This window comes from Berghia stephanieae, chromosome 2 (genome assembly GCF_034508935.2).
Source record: "Berghia stephanieae isolate SIO BIC M18660-M18661 chromosome 2, UCSD_Bste_1.3, whole genome shotgun sequence".
NCBI classification, from domain to species: Eukaryota; Metazoa; Mollusca; class Gastropoda; order Nudibranchia; family Aeolidiidae; genus Berghia; species Berghia stephanieae.
Genome location: NC_088361.1, coordinates 77005366 through 77017865, shown reverse-complemented (window position 1 = coordinate 77017865; position 12500 = coordinate 77005366). Strand labels below are relative to the sequence as shown.

Sequence of the window (12500 nt, the reverse complement as noted above, 5' to 3'; positions counted from 1 at the left end):
GACAAATTCATAAACATACAATTGAAACAATATGCTCACATGCGATTTTTTTCCAGTACGTAGTACTTATCAAATTCAACAGCTTGCTTTCACTTCATATGTATTCATGTAAGTACTCTTATCCAATATCAAGCTATGAAAACCATAATCCAGTCTCCAGGGCATGCTTAAATCTTAATAAATACGTGATAAAAGTTTGAATGTGCGTTGGACTTGATGTGTTATTAAGTATTAATGAACTCGACACTTAAATGACATCAATAATGCGGATGTAACAAAAGCAAATCACAATTTTATAGCACATTATTCTTCAAAAGGAGAAAAAAACTTGTTTGTCGACTGTGAAAACTGTCATTACTCAGGACAAAGTTTACGTGTGAATTTCTGATCCAACGACTTTAGTAACAGCGGACGAAAATGTAAGTTAACCTTTGCATTACCTAAACCATACTAATTGTATTATTATGTCTGTTAAGCGTTTCCTTCAAGCATCAATGGTATAGTACCTTCTGTCAAATCTGAACGACATCCCACTTCCTGGTCTGGTCACTAGTAACAAAAAAAAAAAAAAAGGGAGGGAGGCGGGGGACAGAGTGGAACTTGTACTACCCACAACAACAATATCAAGAACAACAACAACAATAACTACTACTACTACTACTACTACTACTACTACTACTACTACTACTACTACTACTACTACTACTACTACTACTACTACTACTACTACTACTACTACTACACGTACGACTACAAATATCCTTTAACACTTCAGTGATGCAAAACAGAGTTTAAAATTGACAAATCAGGTGTCCTGTTAATAAAGATACGAATGATTTGACATGAAAAGAGACAAAGCAAAAATAATATTGAGGAAAAATTAGCTTCCGTAAAAAAAACCTTGATTATAGTGGAGTCACTGTGTGTGTGTGTGTGTGTGTGTGTGTATGTGTGTAATACATACATTATTTACATATATGTGTCTGTGTGCGCGCGCGCGTGCGTGTCTTTGAGATTTGTATTGTTTGAAACGAAATTTGATCTTATATTATAATAGTATGTCCTACTGGGGGAATAACTAAGTTTTTGTGGACGTCAGTCAGCATTGTTTAATAGTGGATTTGCCAAAAGCTCTACATTAATATATACCTTTTTTTAATGGAACAGAGCATGACAGATGCAGCTTCCTAGGTCTAGTTCATTATGTAAAAAAACCTGCTTTTATATACTGAAGGAGGCTCTTCATCTAACAGAATAGCGAAATGCAAGAAAAATATATTTCTTCTTTATAGAGTACATGTTGGAACATACATAAGGGCAAACATAGCGATATATATATATATTAAAAAAGTTTATTTATGTTTTGCGCCCAACCCTGTATACAATAAAGCTCTAGCCTCGTAGGCTATTTTATTAAATACATTTATCGTGAAATCCGCTCTCTCGGGGCAATTTTTAAAATTTGTTTTCGACTTATATATTTAAAAAAAAAATTTTTTTTGGAGGGGGGGGGGGGGGGGATAAATATAGAAAGGTTTACGTTGTATCAGAAGGTTTATCTATGTATACTCAATATCTAGTCTGGAAACCCAACTTGTTATGGTGTCATTACTGTTCCAGAAATGTATTACAGCAAAGTATTCTACATTGAGGCAATGATTAGTAAACCTTGAGTCTAAAATTTGCTTTTACTATTAAGATATGTAAATTTAGCAAAATGCCTTGATTATAGATAGACGTCTACAACTTAGTGTCTAGAGTTGAGATTATTGTGACCCAACCTTTCAAATCTATAGCTAAACGTAACATGATTTAATCACTTGCATTAATAGACTATCGACGTCTTTATTATAAAAATGATTATACAGCTGTCATCTACCACACAAGCGCTCTGTGTCCTCTACAGATAATGAAGGAAAGCAAAGAACTCGTATGGATAGAATTAATGCGCGTGGAGACACCGCAGATCAAGACGTTCACGTCTTTGAGTCGAAGGAACACAATGCCAATTTGCATTTTGGCGAGAGGAATTATATTCTATCTATCAATCCATTCAAATGACCACTAACCAATTTTTATGGTCTTTAGTTTACATATCGAAGTGCTTATTCGCAAAACTGCGAATAGTGACTTCATGGTGGAATCACTATTCGCAGCAGTAGAAGCGCTCTCCCGTCTCTGAAAATTAGACTTTGTCCCCTCATTGAACACAACACTGTATTTTCTGTTCAAAATGGCGTGTTGTCGAATGGCTTGAAGTTGAATGAGAGTGTGCTAGTTTGAGAAGGAAAGAAAAAGAGGGACGATTAAAAGATTTTGTGTGACTTAGAATTGAGATTTGAAAGTTTCAACTTTTCCTTCAAGTCGAAAACTTGACAAGATATCGTATATTTTTTTTTGTTATCCAAATCCAATCCATGAAGATTTCCCCGTCCCCACCTCCCCGACTTAATCATTCGTTATTGAAATCTGTCAGCTTATCTGTCAGATTACTTTAATGAGAATAGTTCCATCCCCGTTTATTATATTATTTACAGTTTAAATAAATTTTATAAAGTTCCAGGAATCTTTCTCTCTCTCTCTCTCTCTCTCTCTCTCTCTCTCTCTCTCTCTCCCTCTCTCTCTCTCTCGTCGTTGCTCATGACTCATCTCTCAGTGCTCCTGCAAACAATAGAAGTTACAATCAATAAACTACCTCTACTACTACAGCCACCACCTCATCATCATTACTACTGCTACCACAGCAACCTCCACATCGTTATCAAAACTATAGAAACGCCCACCACCTTTACATCATCATCTCCCTCCTCGTTATCATCACTACCACCGCCACTACTACAACCACAACCATCACATCATCATCATTACAACCACTACCACATCGTTATCAAAACTACAGCAACCGCCCCCCCCCACCATTACAACATCATCATTATCCTTATGGTCATTATCACTACCACTACTACATCATCACCACCACCACTACAATCACAACAACCACATCAACACCATCATCACTACACAACAACAGACAATATAATGATATAGTTTATTTATGTTTTGAGCCCAATCCTCTATACATTAAAGCTCTAGCATCGTAGGCTATTACTGCAAATACTGAATGAACCCGCATTGGCAGTGATATTGGAAATAACTGAAATGAATGACATCTACTAATAGCAGTACTACATCGAAAAACGAATACAAACGCTATCTACTATTCGCAGTACTACTGCGAATAGAGGAAATCATTATTCGCAGTACCACTGCGAATAGAGGAAATCACTATTCGCAGTACTACTGAGACTAGAGGGTGGCCTTTACGTATTTTTGACAAGTGGGGATTCATCATAATTGATTGATATAGGATATATGGCACACTGTATTACGTTGATATTATGGCAGAATGAAGCGGGTGCAAAACAGTGTGCGGCTATGTGGTCTAGTGGTATGACACTCGCTTTCGGATCGGAAGGTCCTGGGTCGAGCCTCGAGGTCGGCGCATAGTTGAGTCCCTGGAAAAGGCTCTTTACTCACATTCTCTCACCGTACTCAGGTGTAAAATGAGTACCTGGCCGTTAACAGCGTTGTCTTTGTCCAAAAAAATGTAATATCGCCTAACATGCGTCATGTCCCGTCCTACATGTTAAATGTTGCTGTTGACCAGGAACCCCTTGTAAAGCGCTTTGGGCACATTTAGTGGATATTGCTCTATATAAAGCTCAATTTATTTTACAAAACAAAGAAATTAATGTTTAATGATCAGAATCAAAATTAGTGATTTCTTGCACTTTATGAAATGACATTGATTCTCCCTTATATAGCAATATCATTTAAAGTGAACCAAGGTTTCGTATCTTTATCAGTCAATACTATTTTCATCATCTAAATTAACCTGGTGTGATATCGTGTTGTGGCGGTGGGTCACATTTGAAATAAACGTTTCTAGCCAAAATGTATATAGAAAGGCGTTGTGTCAATACATCACTGCTCATCATCGGTTGGTTCGTCCAAGATTTGTCCTGGCCAACCTGAGGAAATTATTTCACTATTCCACAACCGTACTTTCATCATCACTTTGAACCATCTGAATTGTCCTTCATCTAATTTACATACCTTATTTGGAACCCGACGGCATCTTATAAAATACTTAGCTTTGATTACAAAACAATTGGGTTTGGTTGAATACGTAAGTAAGTGTGTGCGTGTGTGTGTTTGTGTGTATTTGTGTGTGTGTGTGTGTTTGTGTATGTGTGTGTGTTTGTGTGTAGTGAGCGTTTTGTTTGTATTGTGTTTTTATGTGTGTATTGCGTGTGCGTGTATTGTTGTATGTTTTTCATTAATCCATTAATTTTTCATCACTACTCTTTCGAATCGACATTTCTGTTTTATGAAGTTTGTGGTACGACATAAAAAACATATATATTTCCCTTCCGGTGTCAGAGACTTTAGATCTGTATTATTGTGTAGGTGGGATTAGATTCAGACTGACAATTCCAAATCAATTTGAGTTTCACTCCTTCAGTCGATTTCAAATGTTTAAAAATATATTCATCTGCGTTTTCGGTGGATAGTTTCACCATTTATGCTTTCAATTTTTCATTCCGTTTTGAAAAAAAAGACGATACGAATTATTACTTGTCCGTTTGTTTGTTTGTTTATCTTTCTTTTTGGAGGGTATGGGTCGTGTTTTTTTTGTTTGCTTTTGTTTTGTATTGTTTTTGACATTCTTAAAAAAAAAACAAACTATGAAACATTTTATTATTTAGGCCATTTTTATCACATTTTGGAATGTGAGAAATGACCCGAACACGTGGAAAAATATGCAGATCTTCCCGAAAGCGATCTTTATTCAGGTTTTCGTCCAACTTAGTCATCGATTACATGATTTGTTGCTGTCCAACGAGTTGATATTTTTTTGATAAATGGTAACTTGCTTATTTGTTTATGAAAGTTGTAAACATACCCATGGGTTAAGCTGAAAAAAAATGACCTAATGTGACGTTGGATAATTTGGAAACTGTCAACACTTTTATAAAGTAGGTCGTTTTTAGATATTGGCTGTGTCACAATTCTGTGTGATTGATTAGTAGGAAGGGGTCCGAAGCTTTTGAGAGATAGAGATAGAGATAGAGATAGATAGATAGATAGATAGATAGATAGATAGATAGATAGAGAGAGAGAGAGAGAGAGAGAGAGAGAGAGAGAGAGAGAGAGATGGAAATAAATAAATAAAGAAAGAAAGAAAGAAAGAAAGAGAGAGACACAGAGAGAGAGAGAGAGATGGAGAGAGAGAGAGAGAGAGAGAGAGAGAGAGAGGGAGAGAGAGGGGGGGGGGGGGGAGAGTGAGAGACTAAAATAAATTGAGCGTCTGTTGTACTGTGAGGAAGTCAATTGGATATTTGAAAGTTTGAGATCCCAACTGCCTGAAATAAAAAAATAAAAAAATAAATATATAAATCGAGACATGCAGTAGTACTAGAAATTGTACAAAAACGATTATGACGATCTATGGGACAGTAAGAGGAGGATGAATCATTTAACTTCAGTTACATTCATGCTATTCAAATCTAGATAGATATAGAAAAAAATAGGAAAAATGAGTATAAACTCTGATCGTTCGAACCTTCTACCTCATTTGTTTTCTGGATTGAATCTCTATATTTCGTCTCATACCTCTTATAAAAGATTTGAAACAAACGCACACCGGAAGATTTTGTAAAGGGAGTCGTCGTTTTGATACCAAATTCGAATATTCATTATTTTTCTTTTATAATTTATTTTTCTATTCAAATTGTGAAGAAACCAAACACGACATGGTCATTATTTCTCCTAAGGTTCTGGGATAAATTTTAATGAGTGTTTAGACTTTAACTTAGTTATCATTATTCCAGTTAGATGTACATCATACGTTGAATATACATAAGTGTTTATGTCGTAAATCACACACTTTATTGGACACATCATGTTTTAGATGTTATTGTGTCATTTACGGGCATCAGGAGCAACTTGAAATTGTCCTCAGTTTCTACAATTGTTTGGATTTTCAGGGGATAGATATACCAATGAGGCATTGTATTTACACTCGATAGACGTGGTTCTAGCTGCAATGCCAGCATCTCATCTTTCCTCCTAATTGAGAAAACTTAGCCTCTGTTACTCTGCAGCAAGGCACTGCGGATGATCGCCCGTAGGAAAGCAGTCTTTAGCGTACGGTTCTTCTAAGCTAATCATTAAACACATCGGTTGTTGATGTTTAAAAATTAGATGTCTATTATAAACGCAAGTTATTTAAGAACACATTCATCCCAACAGCCATCAAAGAAATCAACAAAATTTCGAGTAGAGATCAAATGATTGACTGAACAATGATGACTGGAGGGATAGATAGATGGATAGACACACACAGAGAGAGAGAGAGAGAGAGAGAGAGAGAGAGAGAGAGAGAGAGAGAGAAGAGAGAGAGAGAATTATTATTATTATTATTATTATTATTATTATTATTATTATCATTCTTCTTCTTCTTCTTCTTCTTCTTCTTCTTCTTCTTCTTCTTTTTCTTCTTCTTCTTCTGCTTCTTCTTATTTTATTATTATTATTATCATCATTACTATCAGTATTATTATCATCGTTATTACTACTATTTTAATTACTTTTTTTCCCCATATTACAAGAGCTGTAACCTAACAATAATTGCCTATTTGGACAATAAAGATTATTATTATTATTATTATTATTATTATTATTATTATTATTATTATTATTATTATTATTATTATTATTATTATTATTATTATTATATGACGGTAAGAGTTGCTAAGGTCAAAGGACATTTGAATACCCTGAGATTAAAATAAAGATAGATATTAAAAAGTCCATGATATGATCATGGCATTGGGGGATAGCAATGCTGAAAAATTAAAATGATAATAATTAACACTCTGTTCATCAGAACATGTTCCATGTATTTGTTGTCTCCTTCCAATAAAAATGTTCGGACGAATAGTTGCAGAGAAATATATCATAAAACATAATCTTTCTTGAGAAATTATACATTTGTTGCATTTGGTCAATAAGAAGAAATGACGCGAGTAGAAAAGAACCAGAGGACAATAGACAACAAAAACTTGGCGGCGATGGAGGCTCGAACCCACGACCTTAGACTACTCCGCCTGGCTGACAGAGGGTAGCTCTTCTGTCAACATAAGTGCCAGCTCCACTCACTTTTCTGAATTAATATGTGATGCATAATTTGATAGTATCTAGTTTAAAGATTGTTTGAATAAAGTAGGAATTTTGAAGAGTGCGAAAAAAAGCCAAAACAAATATAAAAAACAAAACAAAAAAGAACCAAAACAAAACAATGTTCTATGAAGACTGTAAATGTCAGAATATCTGAAAATATCAATAACTAAATAATATGGCCTACAAAACCATATATTTTGGATATTATTATCCATTGCCATCATTTAAAAACAATTAACTGGTCACCAATTCAGAAAAAGAAACGGTTATCAGTAACTCAACTACAAAGATATTAAAAAACACACACAAATGGAAGACGTATCTAGTAAGAGTTCTCCATGTGATCGATAAAAGGAATGTAGCCATCTAGATAAAAACAATAAAAAATTTGAATGACAGAAATGGACCAATTTCACGGCCTCACGGATCACATTGCACTTAGACAAATATAGAAATTTTATAGTGGATGTAACAAGGACTTGTATGATAGTTTAAAACAGCATGGTAATATCACGGATTTGAAGGTGTTGCTTAATCAAAGCACATAAATTTTCATTTGGATCCTATATCGGGGGATTTCCTCGTCCTCGTAAATTTCTTTTTCTGAAAAATTATTTCACTTTTTAATGTGTGGCACGGGACTAACTTCTGCTGGAAAATTCCTAAACCATCAGTGATGATTTTTTTATTTTTATGATGTAATATCTATTTCATCCTAAAAGTAATCTATTTGTTAGATTTGATCAGCCACTAGACAGTGTTTCTGAACACCAAAACAACTGGGAAAAACATGGTCTTTTGAGGGCATTTGCGGTCTGATAAAGATGGGCGTCTTTTTGTTTTACGAGATGAATTTGCTATCCATCATCTATCCTTGTACAAGAAAATGCAACTTTTCCCCCAGTCTTCTGTGATCATGACCTTGTATTTCTTGACCCAATGATAGCTTTCCTCATCATAATCATAGCCTTGTGTTATAAGCTTTTTTTCTTTACATCCTGCCAAGCGGCGAGGAGGCATCATTTGGGCAATTGTTTTGCTTTTCGACCATATTATAGTCTTTTTCTCTTTGGATCTATAGCACTAGTAGTATGTCATTGTTTTATCATGTATGAGAGAGTGGATTTATGATGATTAAGAGCTGTTGCAATGGTCCTAATCAATTGAATAAGGTTTTATGGCTTCTGAAAATAATTGAAATGTTATCTTAAAAAAAGAAATTCCTAGATCAATTTATCGATATTACTTAATTTTGAGCATTTTAAACAATATGATGAGACAAATCAATACATCCAATGGGTGAAATGGAACAAAAAGCTTGTTATCAGAACAGAAATGGGATATTTTTGATACTCTCAATTTTGTACATGAGTGTCTAACTGATTTTTAAAAAGACGCCTGGGGGGTGATAAAAACAATTTTTGCTGTTTCATATAACTGCAGAGTTGATTCATTGAGCCAAAATTATATGTAACTATATTATTTTACTGAGATAAAATAGTTTTGTATGGAATTTATCTATTAAAATTTTTTTATTATTACTTTTTCCTCTTTTCCCAAATAGAAACATGTTTACAGTGACTATCTTTGCGTAGTGTATTGTAGAAAAAAATACAATCGGGATACCTTCCTAACTGGATCTAAAGAATCTTGTACACTATAGTTGATAGAAGATCCTCTGCTGGGGATCACTCTGACTACTGTTGTCACGCATCTTTTATGGGAGGGGATTTGTCTTTTCCTTGTAGATCATCTCTCGGTTATAATTTGTCTTTTGTTTATGAGTTAATCCTGACGTATAAATGTGATATTGCATTCGCTAAATTATGTTACAAATGTAAAAGAGATATTGTTAGGCTCGTTAATCTAATAAATTTATAATCATTTTCAGTAAAAATCCAGATGAGACTGTAATTTTTGTCTCAGACCAAATACACCATAATATTTTACGTTACAATCTGATTCTTGTACTGTTTTGTTGACATTTTATATTAAACTAAAATCTGCTTCTAATCTCGACTTAGATGAAAATTATATTAACTTTTCTCATATTTTTATATTTGCTGACCTTAAATACGATTGTATAGGAAATTGCATGCAGATCTGGAGTATTATAATGCAGTTTTTGACCAATATTGATTTCTAAAATAGGAAATTGTACACATGGAGAGTTATAATACAGTTTTTGACCAATGTTGAATATTTCGTATATTTTCAATTTGATTTATTCAAAACCGATTGAGACATCTTGTGTTACATGTTATTTGTAACTCAATTAATGCGTTATGAATGCTATGAATATCCTACTTTCGACAAATAGAGTTGTTAATGTTAGAAAACATTCGCATTCAAAGCCGATTTTAAGTACATTTTATTTGTTTGATTATATCGGTAAATGCACATTTTACACACACATCAATTATTCGTTTAGAGATATCAATCTCCAAACGCGCTCTTAATAAAACAATACATAGTTAATCTTTCATGATACAATAGATTCAGACCCCAGATGGCGGACGTATTATTGTGTTGGCCCATCGAAAGCTGCCTTCGGGTAATAAAGATTATGAGCAAGAATCAGGACCATTGCCAGAATAGAAAATGCGATTCATTTCAGTGTAAGACTCCAGTTTAAATGGTACTACGGTGACAGAAGCTGTGGACTGTAAAAAGTAATAAACAGACATGAGTAAAACAGCTTAAAAAAGAACAAAATACCAAACGGAACGTGTCGGGCTCAAACCCTTTTTACATTATTCCAAAACCAGATCAACGGCAGAGAAATATTCGAAACTATGCGCACTTTGTCTTTAGTGATGAATTCAATTTTCACTTTTTGTTGTTGTTGGCTTAAGAGAGGTTTTGAACCCGAAACGTATTTGGTATTAGGCTCTTTTTGGAAGCTGTTATATTCACTTTTGTTAATTACTTTTTAGAAACCAGTTTAGTAATCCTCAAGACTGTCGTACCGTTTTTCGATATTTATAAGATGAGATGGAATTCCCCAATTCAAATCCAATCCACATAGCTAGGATTAAAAAAACAAACAAAAAAACAAAAACAAAAGAAAACAAATAAAACAACAACAACAACAAAAAAAACCCAAAAAAAACAAACAAAACAAACAAACAAGAAAACAAAACAAAACAAAAACAAAACAATCCAACAAAAACTCGTCTTCCGTACATTAAAAAAAACACATGACCATTGACCCAAAATTACTGACTGACGTTGATTTATAAGTTCACAGTGTGATTCCAATCATAACAGACATTATAACAATTTTTAGAGGGCTGTGAACTCTTGTGTAATTATAAACTTTGCTTTCTGATTCTGAAAATGACACTTGAACAACAATCACACAGTTTCATTGTTAATTATTTCACCCATAATGTTTTCAAAATATAAGACGTTCGGAGTCAATGACCTTAGCTATTTTAAAACAATTGGGTGTGATGTGACAATTCGGACACCATACAACACTCACTGTCTATTGCAATGCCTAAATGCAATTATATTTATAGCATAAAACTAGGTTCAAATTTAACACAGCTTGACATAAATTCATGATTTTATCAAACCAATGTCAGATCTTGTCTGTATCATCCAGTCAATTAAATCGTTTCTTAAATTGTGAGCGAGGCTTTCTATCCCTCCCTCCCTCCCCTCCTCTCTCTCTCTCTCTCTCTCTCTCTATCTCTCTCTCTCTCTGTCTTTCTCTCTCCAGTTCAAAGAAACTGTAACCGAATAGGCAATATAGTTTTGCAAAGTTTAACACGATTTTTCATTAAAATTGTACATTCAAGACTCATCAAAACCAAAGAATAAGTATTTCTATGCATCCTTTCTTTATAAATTCATCAAAAGAGATATTGAAAACATTGGCCACCAAATCATCACTTGTGACAATTCAGACACTCATTTCAGATATCAAGTTGTTACACTTAAGACACCCGATTGGTGCTATTCAGACACGGGGTGTTGCAATTGAGACATAGCTTTTTTCTAAGTTGGTTCCATTTTGGTTAGCGTATTCTCCGGCTTGACCTACCTAAAGATTAGGTCTTCCATGTTTTGATGAAGGCAGAGCCATACCAACCACTTCACAGCCCTTTAGTATGAGTTCTTCGATAGTCTAGGTCAACCATTGCTTCGATTTGTCTTGTTCTGATTTTTTTGGTATTCAGTGCATGCAATTAACTTTTCCTATTAGAGATAGGAAAAGTTAATTGCATGCACTGAATTACATAATACCAATTATTTAGAAATATTGTTTTGAAAGCAAGGCATTTATTAGAGTCACCAACAATAATGACAGGGGCATTGCAGTTGTTGCTTTGCACGATTTTTTATTTTGGTTTTTCGTAAGTTGTATTTCTTGGTATATAGACGATAATTAGAATATCTTGGTAAAGTCTTGTGGCAAATAGAAAGGTCTACATATTAGAGAGAGAAATTCATATTCAGGTTGAATAATTTTGTACAAAATGTTGACGCTGTCGCACTGTTTCTTGTTGACATAAACACATACACCTCCTCCTCTAACTATATCGTGCTTTGAGTCTCTTCCAGATCTAAAAAAGTAAAACTGTCGACACTTATTTTTCTATCAGTACCCAAATCAGACAGTCAAGTTTCCAATTTACATTTAACACAACTATTTTTGTAGTCTAAATCAATGAATTTACAGAGTGCCGCTAAGTTGTTAATTTTATTTCTCAGTGATCTTAAATTTACAAGAATGATGGCAGGTTTATACTCACGTCTCTGTAATATTTGTCGTACTCCATCTTTCTCCCCTCATTTCATGTTGTTTATCAGGCTAATAACTGAAACTAACACACAAAACTCTGTGTAACCTAGAACGTTTATAGAGAACTTCTCACACAATGACTGGCTGAAATCAATAGCACAGGGCTGAGTGACGTCAATTTAATTCCTTCAATACGCCCATTTGGCCTTGAACATGAGTCGACTAAAACATGGCGTTATGTGTATTATGTGATCATGATTTTAAAGTGTTCATCTAATGCTGCTAAAGCATCGTTTTAAAAAAATCATAGAATAAAGAATTATAATACATAATAGTATAATATATGATCAGTCCCATCCTCGATTGTAAGGCAAACAAATACACGTCGATCAGAATGGATTACTTTCTTTGGCGTAAACAAACATGGCGGAAATTTACTTGGATACACGAAATGTAAACAATTACGATCATTTACAACTATCCTACTGACGATGACAAAGTG

At 34.1% G+C, this 12500-nt stretch overlaps 1 protein-coding gene across 1 annotated transcript in view; it reads left to right on the top strand.

Moving 5' to 3' along the window:
* Positions 1-143: 143 nt before the first annotated feature.
* Positions 144-12500, top strand: part of LOC144965556 (G-protein coupled receptor 54-like) — a 114905-nt gene continuing 102548 nt past the window's right edge. The window contains exon 1 of the mRNA XM_078901023.1: positions 144-419. The gene's annotated coding sequence lies outside the window, so the exon portion shown is untranslated. The remainder of the gene's footprint in view (positions 420-12500) is intronic.